The 17907-nt window shown below is 38.7% G+C and overlaps 1 long non-coding RNA gene across 2 annotated transcripts in view; it reads left to right on the forward strand.

Annotated features, from left to right (window-relative positions):
- LOC116072448 overlaps window positions 1-17907 on the forward strand; it is a 34770-nt gene that overhangs the window by 10322 nt on the left and 6541 nt on the right. For both annotated transcript variants that reach the window (XR_004111454.1, XR_004111453.1), the window contains exons 3-4: window positions 11195-11244; window positions 15636-15721. This is a non-coding gene — a long non-coding RNA (uncharacterized LOC116072448). The remainder of the gene's footprint in view (window positions 1-11194; window positions 11245-15635; window positions 15722-17907) is intronic.

The raw sequence follows: 17907 nt of genomic DNA on the forward strand, positions 1-17907 counted from the left end.
CAGCCCTACAAAGGATAATAGATGGAAAACATCAGCACAAGGAGCAAAACTACACCCTAGAAGAAGCATGAAAGTAATCTTTCAACAAATCCATACAAACCAGATTCTACCTCTTACAATAAAAATAACAGGAATTATCAATTACTTTTTCTTAGTATCTCAATATGACAATATTAACAACATATCCTTATCTATTGAAATCCAAAAATATGGAGAATTGGAAATTTGTTGACTGTCATCCAATGGTCTCTCTAATTCGGTATCTGGAAAAATAGGTCCAATATTATACAATCTATATACACTTTCAGCTTGTTTGTTCATGACAATGTATTGCTGTGTCCAACATATTGGTCTTATGATCTTGTTTCTCCTATCTCAGTCTCTCTATTAGTAGTAGTGTTTATTTCATGTTTTTACACTATACTATGGTTTTCAGAACAGCTTACAGATTTTAAAAATATTTATATACCCAAAAGAAATGTAGACAATTAAATTGGGAGGGGTTTTGTAAGAGAACAACAAAGAGTAAGACTGAATGCTTTGCTTTACGTTTGTAACTCTTGTATCAAGTTACCACAGTAAGAGCCAAGATTTTAAGCTCTACTAAATATAAAACAAACAAACAAACAAACAAAAACACTTTATATATTTATGTTCATTTAAGAAAATATTAATAGTAATGTATTATTTTGAAATATACAGTTAATACATTTGGAGTTATTTAAAATTTATGTTGAGAAAAATGTATGTATTTTCAGTATTGTTGTAGACAAGAATCTACATAAGACTGTTAAATTGATTGTTGTTTTATATCAAACAACTCTTAAAGTACTCATTTTTATTGTTATAATATTTTATAGATTTTAAAGAATATGACAAAAAAAGATATTGTATATATTGAAGGGGGTCTCTGGGAGGAGTTGGGGTACAAAAGGAAAACAATAATGTGATTTAATTCTACCAACATGATATCTCAATTCTGAACATCTATGCCTCAAACACAAGGGCATCCACATTTGTAAAAGAAACATTGCTAAATCTTAAATTGCACATAAAACCACACACATTAATAGTGGGAGACCTAATCAAATGGACCTAACAGACATCTGTAGAATATTTCACCCAAACACAAAAGAATATACCTTCTTCTCAGAACATAGTAGATCCTTCTTTATAATTGACCATATGATCTGTCACAAAGCAAGCTTTAACAGATACAAGAAAATTGAAATAATGCCTTTTATATTATCAGACCATCATGGATAAAAACTGGATTTTAACAACACAAACACCAGAAAGCCTACATACACATGGAAATTGAACAACTCTCTACTCAGTTATCTTTGGGTCAGGAAAGAAATAAATTAAAGACTTTCTATAGTTCCATGAAAATGAAGGTGCAACATAACCAAATTTATGAGACATGGTGAAAGCAATGTTAAGAGGAAAGTTCATAGCACTGAGTGCCTCCATAAAGAAATTAGAAAGTTTTCATACCAGCAATTTGAAAGTACACCTAAAAGCATTTAAGGAAGAAAAAAAAAAAACAAGCACACATCTGAAATTAATCAGTTAGAAAAAAGAAAACAATATAAAGAATCAATGAAACCAAGAGCTGGTGCTTTGAGAAAATCCACAAGACAGACAAACCCTTAGCCAAACTAACTGAAAGACAGAGAGATGGTATACAAATAAACAAAATCATAAATGAAAAGAAAGATGTAACAATGGACACTGAGGTAATTCAAAGAATCATGAAGTCTTACTTCAAAAGCTGGGACTCTTCACCTTCTTCTATTCCTATTATTATGACACCTAAGACTTAACCTAAGAAGGTTAGGTGTTTTCATGTTATCCCAGATTTCCTGGACATTTTATAATAGGAACTTTTAAATTTAACATATTCTTTGAATGATGTATCAATATTTTCTAGTGTATCTTCTATGCCTGAGACTCTCTCTTCTATCTCCTATAATCTGTTGGCACCTGTTGTTCCTGTTCTCTTCTCAAGTTTCCCATCTTCAGGATTCTCTCAGTTTGTGTTTTCTTTATTGCTTGTATTTCAACTTTCAGATTTTGCACATGGTTTTAAATTTTTTTATATTTTATTTTCCTTACCTGTTTATAATTGTATTTTTCTGTGTATCTTTAAGACATGTATTTGTATCTTCCTTAAAGGATGATACCTGTTTGATTGTATTTTCTTGCATTTCTTTAAGGGATGTATTCATTTCATCTTTGAAGGCCTCTATTATCTTTATAAGATTGGGTTTAAGAACATTTTCTTGTGTTTCAGTTGTGTTAGGATATTTAGGGCTTGCTGTAGTAGGGTAGCCATGTTCTGAAGATGTCTTATTGCTCTGGCCTCTGTTGATTGTGTTGTTTTGAGAGTCTTTAACTATCTAGATGACTTTGGTCCCTGGATATTCCTGTTTTAGTAGGTTTGTGGAGTTAGTGTCGGGGGAGGAGTTCACCTTGATGGTCCTGGTGTGGCAGGCTTCTGATGGGTATCCTTGGGTCGTATGGCTTCCGATGTACAGGTCTGTATGGTTCAAGAGTTGCAGGTCTGATGAAGGTCATGGGAGAATGGAGGTCCATCTGGGCTAGCAGGCTGTCAGAGCAGCTTTGCAGGCCCTAGAGGAGTCAGCCAATATGGAAGAAGAGTGAGCGAAGGGAAGTTAACCTACATGTTTCAGGCTGCAAAGGTCTGATGATCAGAGAGGTGCAGGGAAGAATGGAGGTCCAGAAGGGGTAGCAGGCTGGTTAGGGAAGCTTGGTGTGCTGCAGAGGATGCAGGGAGCAGGGAAGATAGGCTGGGGAAGAGAAGCCTTGTGTTGGACTTTTAAGGACATGCTAATCCAATTAGTGTCTTAGCATTTTATTTCAGTCTTTTATTCAATATTTTCATTTTTTGAAGCAGTAAAAAGCTTGTTATATATATTTTGAAATTATAATAGTTTGTCTACAGTATTTGTTTTTAAATAAAATGAAAGTACTATTTTCAAAGCCATTCACAATGTTAGTTTCCTAAGTATGCATTTTGTTTGTCTATGGGATTGCAAAATCTCCATGACAAGAAAGTCACATTTGGAAAAACTTGTTGGCAGCACTGGACAAATTAGTGAGATTCTCTGCTGATCAAAATAAATTCATCAGGTAAGAATTCCTGGTCTAACACAAGAATGCCAGCAATAACAAAATAATTAAAGCAAAAGTGACATTACTTTTAGGAGACATTTAAGATAAAAACCTCTTAACCACCTTAGTTTTTCTAATTTAAAAGAGGTTTAAAATTCTCAGGAAGTTTAGAATAAAAACTATTAATTTCAATGTGAATTGGGCTTCTAGGTAGGTAGGGAGGTGTGAAGAATCTGAGAGGGTAGTAGGAGGAGATAGGATATAATCAAAGTATATCAGATGAAAAATACTTAATAAAAATAACTATAAAAATTTAGACTCTGTTTCTTCAAGTGTACTGTTATAGAAGAAGCAAAATATTCATTGCCTTTAAGAACATACACATATCACAAGACATACCTAGACTCTGTTTAGGAAACACAACATCTAATAAGCAATGAGTCAGAAAGTAAGAAGGCACATTAAATGGCCAGTAGGGATCTGAAAATAGCATTGCTTCAATTAATGGTAAGAGAAATGTAGATAGAATCATGACACCATTATGTACCAAACAGAACTGGATAAATTAAAGACATCAATAACACAAATACTAGGGAGTGCTTTAGGCCCTCATTTTTTACTGTTGGAGGTGTCAAATGGGAAAACTTAGCATTTTGTCTACGCTTTGCCCCATAATTAACTGGCAACAGGCAGATATGCCTGACTCACTATAAAAGGGAATATTTGCCTCCTCCTCTCTCTCTTGCTCTTGTTCTTGCCTTCCTGCTCCCACTCTTTTCCCATTCCCTCCCCCCTTTTCTCTCCAGGTGATCATGGCCAGCCTCTTCTCTTCTCTCCTTTCTTCTCTTCTCCTCTCCTCTCCTCTCCTCTCCTCTCCTCTCCTCTCCTCTCCTCTCCTCTCCTCTCCTCTCCTCTCCTCTCCTCTCCTCTCCTCTCTTTTCCTCTTCTCTTCTCTTCTCTTTTCTCTCCCCTTCTCTGCCTCTGCTACCCTCTTAACTCCCCTCCCCAAGCCCTTAATAAATTCTATTCTATACTATACTATCCTGTAACTGGTACCCCAGGGGGAAGGGATGCCTCAACATGGGCCTGTTGGGCAACCCCTTCCCCCAAGCCTCATTACATATCCATGAAACATATTCCTTCTCTCTCTATCTTTTTATAAACACATCAAAAACTACTTTAGCAAATGCCATGGAAGACTTTTGTTCAGTTAAATTTAGGCACTCTGTATTGAATAAAAATTTACTTAAGTATTTTCCAAAACACAATGGAATATTATTTACAAAGACATTTGTAAGGATGCTTCTAGGAGCTTTGCTTATGTAATCCTGTTAGGTCGCAAAGCTGAGCCCTCAGATGGCAGCAGAGCTGCCAATACCCCAGAATGGCTGCCCTAGCTCAGCCAATGTAGATGGCCATGAGGCAACAGAAACCTAACTCTCAGCCTTTCTCAGAGACTCTGTGACTCAGGCACTTTGTTTATCAGGTTACTGTGGTCTCCCCATTCCTTTTGCTGCCCATAAACTGACCTGATTGTCACAGGCACAGACCCTGTACGACTCTGGTGAGCCCTAACTTATTAGAGACCCCCCAAGTGAACAATGCAGAGCCAGGGATCGATGCCAAAGCAAGAGGAGTTTTATTATTCCAGCATGCTGGGGCCGCCCTGCACATGAAGGAGCGAGAGAATGACCCTGCACATCCTGTTCAGTGAGTTTTTATACAGTTTTCAGAGCAGCAACCATTAGGCACAATATGACTGGCAGAACAGTGTGACTTTTAAACTGATGGGTCTTTAGGGAATGAGGTAGCAAGGACTTGTCTGTAAGTGGTCAATGGTTGTGGAATGTGTCTTCAGGCTCTGGGCCTCCCCCACCTGCAGGTGGCTGATGGTCCCCCCCAGCATACCCCCTCCCCACCCCTGTGGTCTGAGGAATGTAACTAGCCTCTCCCTTCCTGAGGGGAGGGGTGTGTGTGTGCTCTATGACCTTTCTCTTCCAGGAGGGGAAGGGTCTGGAGGGGATGTTTCTGAGTTGTCCTCTCCAACCCCTATGTCTTACCTCCCAATAAACTCTCTTCCCCCTCCCCACAAGCCCCCCTCCCCACAAGACCCCTCCCCAATGTGTGGAGTGGTCCCTTTTGGTGAGTTTGCTGTGCTCACTTACAAGTTCAAATTAGAGAATGTTAGGTCTCAGAAACCAAGGACAAAAGGTAGCTGAAGTGCCTAATAATATATCAAAGCAGTTGACTGCTAGCTCTCCCAGCATCACTCAACACCTATGGCTCCTCCCAGCACTTCTCACCTGCCCCCTACTTTCAACTTCTCTTTCCAAGGTCTGGGCCTCAGCCTCCTATCCCCGAGCCTAATCCCCATATAACTCAGCCATTTTGTCTACATCTCTTTCTTGGCCTCTTGGCCCGGGGCTGCCTCTAAATTGTGGTTTCTTTCTTATTTCCCTTCACTGTCACCCCATCCCTCTTAGGTTTAGTCAGCTGGCCATGTTCAGTCTAGCTTCTTCGCTCTGCCTGCTTTCTTACTTACATGTACAATAAAAATCTTCTCCATATTTTAGAAGTAGTCCTCCATTTTTTATTTCATTGTTTTTCATTCAGAAACAATTCATTTTTTTCTGTGACATTGTCTTAAATAGTGAATGTATAACTAATATGTTCACACAATTAAGTGTTATTTAGCAATAAACAACCTAATAAGTTCATATATATATATACATAAAATAATTAAACATAAACAAGTCTTAAAACTTTAAGTGAAAGGAACTTCACATGACAGTAGATAACATTTGAAATATGTAAAAATAACATGACAGTTTTAATCAGGTAGTAGTTATGTAGCATGAGGATAATTCATGCTAGCAAGCTTTTCTTTCTTTTTTATTTTGAAATAAACAACTGAGTTGTGGTTGTGTGTATATGTAGTTTTTCAGTAGTGAATTGTACATATAATTTGGTATAATTTTCTTGAATTTCACATATACTTCAATAAGGTAGATTTCAGTGTTCATATATTTCTATGAATGGCCATGGTCAAAAAACATAAAAATAAATTCTTGACCTGATGTGAATTTAGGAGTTAGGCAGAGATGGGGGTAGATGGGTGGGCATATTTAGGTAATAAAGGCTGCTAACTTCTAAGATGGTGGACCTCTTCCTCACCCTTCTGATCTGAGACAAAAACCTGGCAGCTTAAAACAAAGGCCTTGTAGGCTTTTGTCTCTCACCAGCAATCTTCCTGCTCAACAAGTTCAGGGCAGATCAGGATATGTTACCCAACTGTAACTAGCCAGTCAACTATTTTATCATTCTTCAAATGGAACAAACTCAAATTAGGGGAGGAAAACTCTTCAGACACCTTAAAAACCTTGGCCCTCTAGAAGATATTAGATTTTTGGCTTTCTAAGTGCCCTTTCCTTCTGTGTCTGCTTCAGCAAGTGTCTTATTTGTGTGCCTGTACTGCATGTGTGTTTGTTTCCTTGCCCACAATAAACACCTTCCCTCAAATACCAACTCTGTGTGTGGTGGTCAAGCTTTCTCTACTTGCTGCTTGTTATACTCAAGGTTTTTTCTGCCTTTTAAGTCTTTAGTGGGCAGAGAAAATGAACCTGACTGAGTTCTCTGGACTCCATCCCTGACATAACTTCTATATTGGTTAATGTTGATAACCAACTTGACAGGGTAGGTATTTTCCTAGGAGGCTTGTGAGTGATATATCTAGATTAAGTGAGCCTCTGATCATAAGTATGACAGATTATATTGGCCATATAAATTGTGGGATGCTTTACCCTCTGTGGGTAGCTCCATTCCATGTCTGGGGCCCCAGAATGAATGAAAGGGAGTGAAATCTGTGTACAAGCAATAGTTTTTCTCTGCTTGCCAGCTGTGGATGCAATGTGCCTAGCTGCCTTAATCTTCTATCTTAATGGAATTTTTACTTTCTTAAGTGAATTTGGCCAGGGTGGCCATATTCAGGAAAAATAACTAAGACAACTACAGAAATGAAGAACTATAAATTAAAATATCAGGATGACAATTTTGGCATCTACTTGTCTCAATTTTTAAAGAAATTATTACAAAGTACAGGGAAAAGAGTGTGTTTGTATTTCTGGCAGAAATGTTCCTGAAAAAATATTTAATGAGAACAAATTCAGTTTTCTTGCAGAGGACATGATTAGAAGAAATCAATGTTAATTGCTAGGAGCTTATCCTTAGAAGATGAGTGAAATGCTAGGTACAGAAGAGCAAATACCATGTGAGTTCCCTCACATGAACTCTGATCATGTTGATCTCACAGAAGGTAGTAGTAAAATAATGGCCAATAGTGGTCGAGGAAAGTTTAAGTTCACAAGACCTCCCTGGGCACTGACATCCTACTTGGCAGAAGGAGACTTGTATGTGGGTAACTGACATCTTGGTTAGCAAGTTAAGACATGAATGTTAGACAAGTCCCATCCTAGTAGACAAGTTAAGGAATGAATATTAGACAATGCAAATCCCCTGCCACAGTTGAATACCTCAACCAGTGGGAACAGGATAAACATACAATGACATGTTTCTGAGGAAATTCCCTGTCCCTAAATCCTGATTGTTGGAGTAACTTGACACAGATGTTTGTGGATTTTAGGATTAAAAGTCCTATAGGATTTTAACTCAATGTCTGAGTTCCCGAATCTGGATTGTGGTCCTGATTGATCAGTCCTGGGTCATATGCTCAATAAGCTATCCATGTCTGACTGCAATCAGTATTCATGTGGTTTGTGATTCCTGGAACCTAACAGAGATACTTGAGCTTTTTGTATTTGTATTCCTTTGATTTCTTTCTTATCTTCTTGTTCTAGCTAAGACTTCAAGAACTATATTAAACAGAACAAGAAAGACTAGACATCCTTGTCTTATTTCTGATCTTAGTGGGTATGTTTTGAGTTTTTCTCCAGTTAGTATGTTATTAGTTGTCAATGAACAGAATTTACAGAATTTATTATGTCAAGATAAGTCCTGGACCAGTTGTATCAGGGCTTTCAACAAGGTCCTGATGGGAGATACTGGTGAGAGAGAGAGAGAGAGAGAGAGAGAGAGAGAGAGAGAGAGAGAGAGAGAGAGAGAGAGAGAGAGAGAGAGAGAGAGAGAAAGAGACAACCAAAAGCTGGGATCATCTCAAGTTTTTCTCTAGTTCCTGACCCCTCACTGCTGTGGGCAGATAAAGGAAAGTGTGTTATTTCAACTTTCCTGTGCTTACTGAGATTTGTCCTTGTTCTGTTTTTTGTATATTTGTTCTATGTGGTAATGAAAAGAATGTATATTCTTTGGTCTTATGTTTATTTGATTTATAGTTTTATTTAACTTTAATGTTTCTGTGTTTATTTTCTTGCCTATTGGTGGTAATAGGTTATTTGAAATCTCCCACTATTACTGTGTTGGGATTTATTTGTGCCATTACACTTAGTAGAATTCGTTTTATTATAGTATACTTGTGTTTGGTTTAGAGGTTAAGACTTATAATATCTTCTCCTTCATCAGCCTCTTTTTCATCATCCTTGGTCAACTCTAGCTGTTCATCCTCCTGATCTTCATTATCATCATCACTCAGTAGATCACCCTGTCAGCAGAGTCATTTGCACCTTCCTCAGACTCCATCTTTACATTAGTCTTTATTCAGAGAGGTGCTGCTAGGCTCCTCAGACTTTTCATTCTTCATTTCTACTGGGGATGAGAAGGACACTTCTGCTTGTTTGTTTTGTTCTTTTTCAAAAATTTACAGGTTTTCCAGCAGAGAATATACTTTTTGTTTTATCCGAGTCAGTTGCTGCCACGCCCACTCATCTACTCCAGTAAAGTCTGCAGTATCAGGATTGAAAGCCTGATCAGGGACCAGAGGCATTATGACTTCAAAGGGAGTTTATGCTTCCTGGGTCTTCAGTCAGTTGTTGGCATCTCCTAACTCAGACCTGTTCCAGATTAGTCTTTCCAATCATCAACATGCCTTCTTATTTAGGCATAAAGGTACCCCAAGAAATGATTTGTAAGTAGGTAAAACTTAAGATTAAACATTGTTCCCTGGCCAGCACAGTGTTCCAATATATCCTAATTTATTACCAAGCTATTGTGAGCTTGGAATTTCTCACAAGGAAGCTGCCTTATCAGACAGGGTGTCCTCAGAGTTAGGAATAGAGGTCAGGCACTATTGTTAACTATAAACATAGATTTCTCAGGACACTCCCTCAGAAGACAGAATTGTTTTACATACCAGAGACTAATTGAAGGGCTTCCCTCACTTAAGGGCATTCTCAAGAACTGCTAGATTGGGACTTCCTGGTGCTTGCCTCCAACAGACCCAGAGAATTAGCTTGGGACTGTCAAGATAGCCCAGGCGGGAAGGGCACCACTGCTCTTCTGCTTTGCATCTGGATGCCTGATCTTATCGACCTTGATGTGGCCTTCACCTGTCTATGAGACTTTTGTCATTCACCCTGTTTTCTGTATACTATATAAGCCTGGTTTTTACTTTGTGCATGAACTTACTTATTCATTCAGATTCGAGACAAAGCATTCGAGCTTTGAGCCTCATGCAGTCCACAGCCTCCCAGGCCCAGAGAGCTTGGGCTCCGGGGGTGGGGAGGTGGTGAGGGGAGCAGCGCCTGTCCAGAAGAGGTGGCTGCTTTAGACCCAGTGTGTTTGAGGTGGCCTCAGATGTACTTCAACTGCTGAGCTGCCAGATTTCTCATTTCTCTTTTGTAATGACTGTAAAAGCCTGATGCCATTTTTAAAAATACACTCAGACTCAGCACTTCCTTGTGTAGACTCTGTCACTCACTGAATTTTTTTGCCCACCTGACCAGAACTCTCATCCTGCGGAACAAGAGGTCCCCACAGTGAACCCAGTCCATGCCAAGTTCCTTCTTAATGGCCTGAAGGTTATCACCTTTCAACTTTCTAGACTTGGAAGAAGATCCCCTCACAGAGACAGCACCAATAGAGAGGATGATTCTTGAGCACATAGTGGAGCTTAGAAATCCTATCCCATTAGTCATTTACCTAGGTACTTGTGAGAGATCAAAGTAACACTAGATCCTCTCCTCTAGTATCTTCTGCACATTCTCCCTGTTCTCCCTGTTTATCTTTCCTGTGTTAATGCATAACTGCCCTGCACCTAGTTTCATTTTCACTTTGATGCTCCTTAGTAGTTTCAGCAAGTCTTACCATGTAACTTTTGCTTTAATTTTGATACTTCTTTCACTTAACAATAAAAAGATAAATGTTTTTTTAAAAAGATAATTATAATGTCTAACTTATAGATTATCCTAGGGGTGGGTGAAACAACACTTACTGGGACAATGGAGTACACACTGAATGTCTGCACTAAGTGGGACTGAAGGTAGGGTAGGCAGGCCAGGTCATGGTGATCCCACAGAGTGGTTCTGAGACATGGAAATGGAGGCATGCCAGAGTGGGCCATGGATATGTACCTGCCTGTAAGACCACATGGCTTGGCTTTAGCAGGTGAGATAGGACGCAACACCACATATATATGTATTTATATACATATATTAATTTAATTTAATTTTTTATCTGTGTTTGGGATCAAGTTCAGGAACTTGGGCTTGCTAGGGAAATGCTCTGCCACTGAGACATGCCCTTCTTAAGTAATGAAAGCAGTAGAAACCTAGGTTAAAAAGGTAGCTTAATCATTTGTTCACTAAGGGCTCTATTTCTTTTTCTTTTCTTTTTCTTTTTCTTTTTTAGGGCTATATTTCTTCAAGTTGAAATTTCTTTCCTCTTTGACTAAAGGCATCATAGGTAGCCCTGAGAAAGTATTCAAAATGTAGCTGGATAGATACCAGCTCAATTTGTGCCTTAGAGGAACACACTGGATCTCTGCCTGAAAGCTGATTTGAAAATTAGGGAAACTCAGAGAAACGGATGACATGTTTAGACTAGAGATACACCAACATTACTATTCTTTCACTGGATGACTTCTAATTCTGAAGAAAGGCCAGAAAGTTCTTTTGCTGCTGTAACTTGTGATATCTAAAATTCATTTCAGTAGAGACAGCGCTTTTGGTGGAGAGTTGGAGTCAAACAATGAGTGCTGTGGTAAGTTATTTATTCAGTGGTCAGCCACGGACCCATTAAAGTGATGGATACTGACTGAAACAGTGTGATCATCATTTTTCAAGATCTGACCAACATGATCATCATATGCTTCATAACCCATCCAATCCTTGTAAATGTTTCATGATTTGTCATCTTGTTTAAATATATAGTGCAGAATCCCTGCCCTTTTTTCTCTTTCCTTATTCTTACTTTCTGCTGTAATATATTACATAAGTTGTTTATTATTTGTCTTCTCTTTCCTAGTAATTGATAGATACTTTGTTTTTGTTAATGTTTTCTCTATAACCTCTAGGACAGTTCATGATAGAGTTTCTCAACTTGTTGAATGAGTTAGTGAGTATCTCTCTTTTTCAGAGTCTCAGATGTGCCTTTGTCATTAATGAAGTACCTTCAAGCTTAGCATTTGAGGTTCTCCTCAGTGTATTTTTAGTTATATCTCAGTGGTGGATTCCATGTTTCTTTTCTAAACTCATTTAGGTTGACGTAGTTAGGGTTTCTATTGCTATGAAGAGAGTCTCTGACCACATTGACTCTTTTTTTTTTCTAAGTTTTATTGCATTATGATGAGAAAAGTTATATGATTTCAATTTATCTGAATTTGTTAACATTTAAAAACACATTTTAAGTAAGCAGAATTAAATCACATTCTTGTTTCCCTTTTGTACCTCAACTCCTCCCAGAGAGCCCCCTTCAGTACATACAATATCTTTTTTGTCATATTCTTTAAAATTTATAAAATATTATAGCAATAAAATGAGTATTATGAAAGTTGTTTGATATAAAACAATTTAGCAGTCTTATGTAGATGCTTGTCTACAGCAATGCTGAAAATACATGTTTTTCTCAATATAAATTTTAAATAATTCTAAACATATTAACTGTTATTTCAAAATAATACATCACTACTAGTATTTTCTTAAATGAACATAAATATATAAACTCTATTTGTTTGTTTGTTTTGTATTTAGTAGAGCTTAAAATCTTGGCTCTTACTGTGGTACAAACCCAAAATATGAACAATTTTTAGACATTGGAGTTCATTGTAATATGGCTGTACTTCAATGACCCTCACATCACAAAAGGATTTTACCTTCATTGTAGCTAAGCTGAGAGTTGACAGTTCTGCTGTGCCAAGGAATGAATAATAGGCACGATTTTTGGATACAGACTTCCTGCTATAGTCAAAGCTATTTATTTTCAGCCCACAGTGAACAAGTTACATTCATTTAAGAAATGGTGTGTTTATTAAGGTGGTCTATCCAGCCAGGCGGTGGTGGCACATGCCTTTAATCCCAGCACTTTGGAGGCAGAGGCAGGTGTATTTCTGAGTTCGAGGCCAGCCTGGTCTACAGAGTGAGATCCAGGACAGCCAGGGCTACACAGAGAAACCCTGTCTCAAAAACAAACAAACAAACAAAAAAAGATGGTCTATTCATAAAGTCATTCACCAACTGTTTCAATGAACAATGGTTCTACTTGGAGGGTGGCACAGACATTAGGTGGGGGTAAGAATCTGGTTCATTGGCTGTGATAATTTAGAAAAGCATTCATCTCAGAGAAAGAGTAACTTATAAAGTCCTCTTCTTCAAACTTGATACAAGAGTTACAAATGTCAAGCAAAGCATTCAATCTCACTTTGTTGTTCTCTTACAAGCTACCTTCCAAGTTAATTGTCTACATTTCTTTTGGCTGTATAAATACTTTTGAAATATGTAAGCTGTTCTGAAAACCATAGTATAGTATAAAAACATGAAATAAACAATACTACTAATAGAGAGGCTGAGATAGGAGAAGCAAGATTTCAAGACCATTATGTGGTACAAACAAGCAGAAAGTGTATATGGATTGTACAATATTGGACCCATTTCTCCAATTACCAAATTAGAGAGACCATTGGGTGACAGTTAACAAATTTCTAATTCCTTATATTTTTTGATTTCAATCAATTAGGACATGTTAATATTAATTTTCATATTAAGATATTAAGAAAAAGTGATTGTTACATCCTGTTGTTTTTGTTGTAAGAGGTGGAATTAGGTTTGTGTGGATTTGTTGAAAGATTACTTTCTTGCTTCTTCTAGGGTGTAGTTTTGCTCCTTTTGTTGATGTTTTCCATCTATTATCCTTTGTAGAGTTGGATTTGTGAAAAAATTTTGTGTAAATTTTGTTTTGTCACGGAATATCTTGTTTTTTCCATCTATGATAATTGAGAGTTTCGCTGAGTATAATAGCCTTGGCTGGCATTTGTGTTCTTGTAGGGTCTGTATGACATCTGCCCAGGATCTTCTAGCTTTCATAGTCTCTGGTGAGAAGTCTGCCATAATTCTGATAGGCCTGCCTTGACCTTTTTTTACCTTAATGCTTTTAAGATTCTTTCTTTGTTTAGTGCATTTGGTGTTTTGATTATTATATGACAGGAGGAATTTCTTTTCTGGTCCAGTCTATTTGGAGTTCTGTAGGCTTCTTGTATGTTCAAGGGCATCTCTTTCTTTAGGTTAGGGAAGTTTTCTTCTATAATTTTGTTCAAGATATTTACTGGCCCATTACCTTGGGAGTCTTCACTCTCTTCTACACCTATTATCCTTAGGTTTGGTCTTCTCACTGTGTCTTAGATTTCCTGGATGTTTTGGGTTAGGAAATTTTTGCTTTCTCCATTTTCTTTAACTGTTGTGTCAATGCTTTCTATGGTGTCTTCTGCCCCAGAGATTCTCTCTTCTATCTCTTGTATTCTGTAGGTGATGCTTGCATCTACGGCTCCTGACTTCTTTCCTAGGTTTTCTATCTCCAGGGTTGCCTCTCTTTCTGATTTCTTTTGTTTCTATATCCATTTTTAGATTCTGCATGGTTTTTCTCATTTTCTTCACCTGTTTGATTATATTTTCCTGTACTTCTTAAGGGACTTTTGTGTTTCCTCTTGAAGGGCTTCTAGCTGTTTACCTGTGTTCTCCTGTATTTCTTTGTGGGTGCTATTTATGTCTTTCTTAAAGTCCTGTATCATCATCATGAGAAGTGATTTTAGATCTGAATCTTGCTTTTCCGGTGTGATCATCTGTCCAGGACTTGCAATGGTGAGAGTATTGGGTTATTATGATGCCAAGTAACCTTGGTTTGTGTTGTTTATGTTCTTATGCTTGCCCCGAACTATCTGGTTATCTCTAATGCTACCTGCCTTGCTAAGTCTGACTGGAGCCTGTCCTTCCTGTGATCCTGGTTGTGTCAGAACTCCTCAGAGTCAAGCTGTCTCTGTCATCCTGTGATTCTGGGTTCCTGCAACCAGGGCTTGTTAGAGCACCTGGAAGTGGAGCTTCCTCTGGGTGTTTTGGGACTGGCTGCAGAGTTTGCACCCAAGGTCTGCTCAGGGCACTAGCCTACCCAGACAGACTAGAAACAACCTGAGCCACTGGGCTAGTGGAGTTCCTGTGTGCCTGGTCTCGCTGGTCCCAGTTACCTGGTGTTGGGACAGATGTGTCTTCCTCACCTCTGGGTGTGTTAGAGTGCCTGGGAGTGGAGCTTCCTTTGTGTGTTGTGAGACTGGCTGCAGAGCTTGTGCCCAAGGTCTTCTCAGGGCACCAGCTGGCCCAGAAAGACTGGAAGGAACCTGAGCCACTGGGCTGGCAGAGTTCCTGTGTGCCTGGGTCCTGCTGGTCCCAGTTACTCCCTGTGTTGGGACAGATGTTGTGTTTTGCTCACCTCTGATCCTGGGCATGTTAGAGTGCCTGGGAGTGGAGCTTCCTCTGTGTGTTGTGGGACTGGTTGCAGAGCTTGTGCCCAAGGTCTTCTCAGGGCACCAGCTGGCCCAGATAGATGGGAAGGAACCCCAGCCACTGGGCTGGTGGAGTTCCTTTGTACCTGGGTCCTGCTGGTCCCAGTTACTCCCGGTATTGGGACAGATGTGTTCTCCTCATCTCTGGTCATGGGTGTGGTTAAATCAACCACGTCGACTCTTAAAAAGGAAAATATTTAATTGGGAATGGCCTATAGGTTCAGAGGTTTGGTTCATTATCATTATGGTGGGAAACATGGTAGTATGCAGGCTGACATGGAGCTAGAGAAGCTGAGAGTTCTATATCCAGATCCTCAGGCAGTAGGAGGAGAGAGTGCCATGGGGACTGGTTTGAACACCTGAAGCCTCAAAATTCCCACTTCCACTCCCTTTCCCATGACAATACTTCCTCCAACAATCTACTCTAGCAAGGCCACACCTCCTAATAGTGCCATTCCCTATGAGCCTATGGGGGCCATTTTCTTTCAAACTAGCATACCACACATTTAAGTAGTCTTTTCTTTATATTGCTGAGTTGTATTTCATTGTAATGAAACACTATGGCTTATTCATCCCTTCTGTTAAGCCTTACTTTTTCAATTTTCAGTTTGAGCACTTGTGAGATGTCAAATACTGCTTGGCCATGTATAAGGGCTGACAAGACATGGTTTCTGCCTCTGGAACAGAAGCAAGGTGAGGACCTCCATGAGTGTTGATGGTTGCTGTGGGCAAAAGGTTTGTTTATATAATAGTATATATATTTTCATGTTGTCCTTTGAGGAATGTCCTCTCTGCCAAGGTTAATGACTCCATGATAATCAGAGACAGCACAAGTCTGAGAGGTGAGAGTGTGCCCATGTCTCAGCAAAATGATAGGACACTGGGACCTTCAGGACTGTCCTTATGGCTATGGGAAAGAATGCTGAAAACATGAGTTTGAAAATATATAATTTCTCAACTGTGCAAAATATAGGGATGCAATAGGAATTGTATAAGTAGATCTAAAGGAATGAGGGCAGCTGCACTATGAGCCAGCTTTTCAGAAAGATACTAAGGAAGGAGATAAAGATATTAAAGGATTGGTGATTGTAAGGCAAGTTCCCACCCAGCTAAGTTTATTGTTTATGCTTACAAAGACAGGTAGATTCCTGAGTTTAAAGTCAGTCTGGGATAGAGGGAGTTTAGATTCGGGCCCAGGAATGGTAGGAATGGTAATTTTATGGCTGGGTCCCACCAACCTTTTTTATTATTTGTGGTTGTGCTTGCTGTCTCTAAGAATCAAGGGGCTAGGGTCATGGGATAATTCAGGGGATAATTGAAAGGGAACCTGGGGTAATGACTAAATAGATATGCAAATTAAAACCTGGGCTTTAGATTTGTAAGAGATGAACTATACAAAGAGTTTTTAGAATATAGCAAGAGAAGGCTGTCTTGAGTAGAGCAGAACACAGAGAGTAGTCTGAAAAGCTGTCTTGAGAAGAAGGAGAAGGAGAAGGAGAAGAGGAAGAGGAAGAGGAAGGAGAAGGAGAAGGAGAAGGAGAAGGAGAAGAGGAAGAGGAAGAAGAAGAGGAAGAAAAAGAAGAGGGAAGAAGAAGAAGAAGAAGAAGAAGAAGAAGAAGAAGAAGAAGAAGAAAAAGAAGGAGAAGAAGAAGAAGAAGAAGGAAAAGAAGAAGAAGAAGAAGAAGGAAAAGAAGAAGATGAAGAAGGAAAAGAAGAAGAAGAAGAGGAAGAAGAAGAAGAAGAAGAAGAAGAAGAAGAAGAAGAAGAAGAAGAAGAAGAAGAAGAAGAAGAAGAAGAAGAAGAAGAAGAAGAAGAAGAAGAAGAAGAAGAAGAAGAAGAAGAAGAAGAGACAGAGAGAGGAGAAATTGAGAGAGGGAGAGGGAGAGGGAGAGGGAGAAAGAGATCAGTTGGGAGAGCTGTCTCAAGGAGAAAATACACCATCAGCTTGGACCCATGATTAGACTTTGAGTCATTTGTTTTGCTGCTCCCAGAGACCCCTTCTCTCAGGAACCTTTCACCAAGCTGAGGTTGGTCCTTATCAGTGAAGTCTAGGTGTTGGATCTTAATTCTAAACAGAGTATTATTTTGAGGTAGTATTTCCTTGAAAGTATAATTGCTAGGTCATAGAATAGGTGCATATTTTATCTTGCCAGATACTGCAAGCTTTACAAGTGAGCACATCACAGTTCTAATAGGACTAGAAAAGCAATATGAAATTTCTTCACAATTTTTGATGGGACTTATTATTTTTAGTCCTTTTAATTTTATTGACAGTGATTTACCCATCCATCCATGTAAATATTCTTGATGGATTGAATAGACATCAGGCACCAGCTGTATGTATCAATTGACACTGGTGAGAATTCACACTTTATAGTAGCCTCATGAAGCTGAAATAAGCCTTTGAAAAGAGACTGTTGAAAATGTATCTCTGATATCATCTCTGGTAAGACTTGTTGAGTTTTGATATTGTATTCAAGTTAGCTGTTCCCTTGACATATATGTAATAGTTTGTGCATATCTTGATTTAAATCCCTTAGTACATGTGGATTGTTTGTCACTTGGAGGCTGAGGAGAGTGCAGTACAGAAGAGAAATTCTTCAGTTTGGCAGAGTTGATCAAGAATAGAACAGTGGTCTGGGGAGGGTTTGAATGCCACAGAGGACTGGTCTAGAATACCTTAAGCTTGGTAAGGATTTCTGGGCCAATTGTCACTTATGTCATATCTGCTTAAGAAGATGGGAAGGTCCAAAGTTTAGGACTCAGTTTCCACTCTGGTGTTTTCTCTCTTCACACTAGGTTGTTACTTATGCCGAACTGGAAATGTTTGCATTTACATCTGTAAGCTTTTGATCCTGTTGATTTTTGCAAGTTTTTTT

This window comes from Mastomys coucha, unplaced genomic scaffold (assembly GCF_008632895.1).
Source record: "Mastomys coucha isolate ucsf_1 unplaced genomic scaffold, UCSF_Mcou_1 pScaffold23, whole genome shotgun sequence".
In the NCBI taxonomy this organism is placed as follows: Eukaryota; Metazoa; Chordata; class Mammalia; order Rodentia; family Muridae; genus Mastomys; species Mastomys coucha.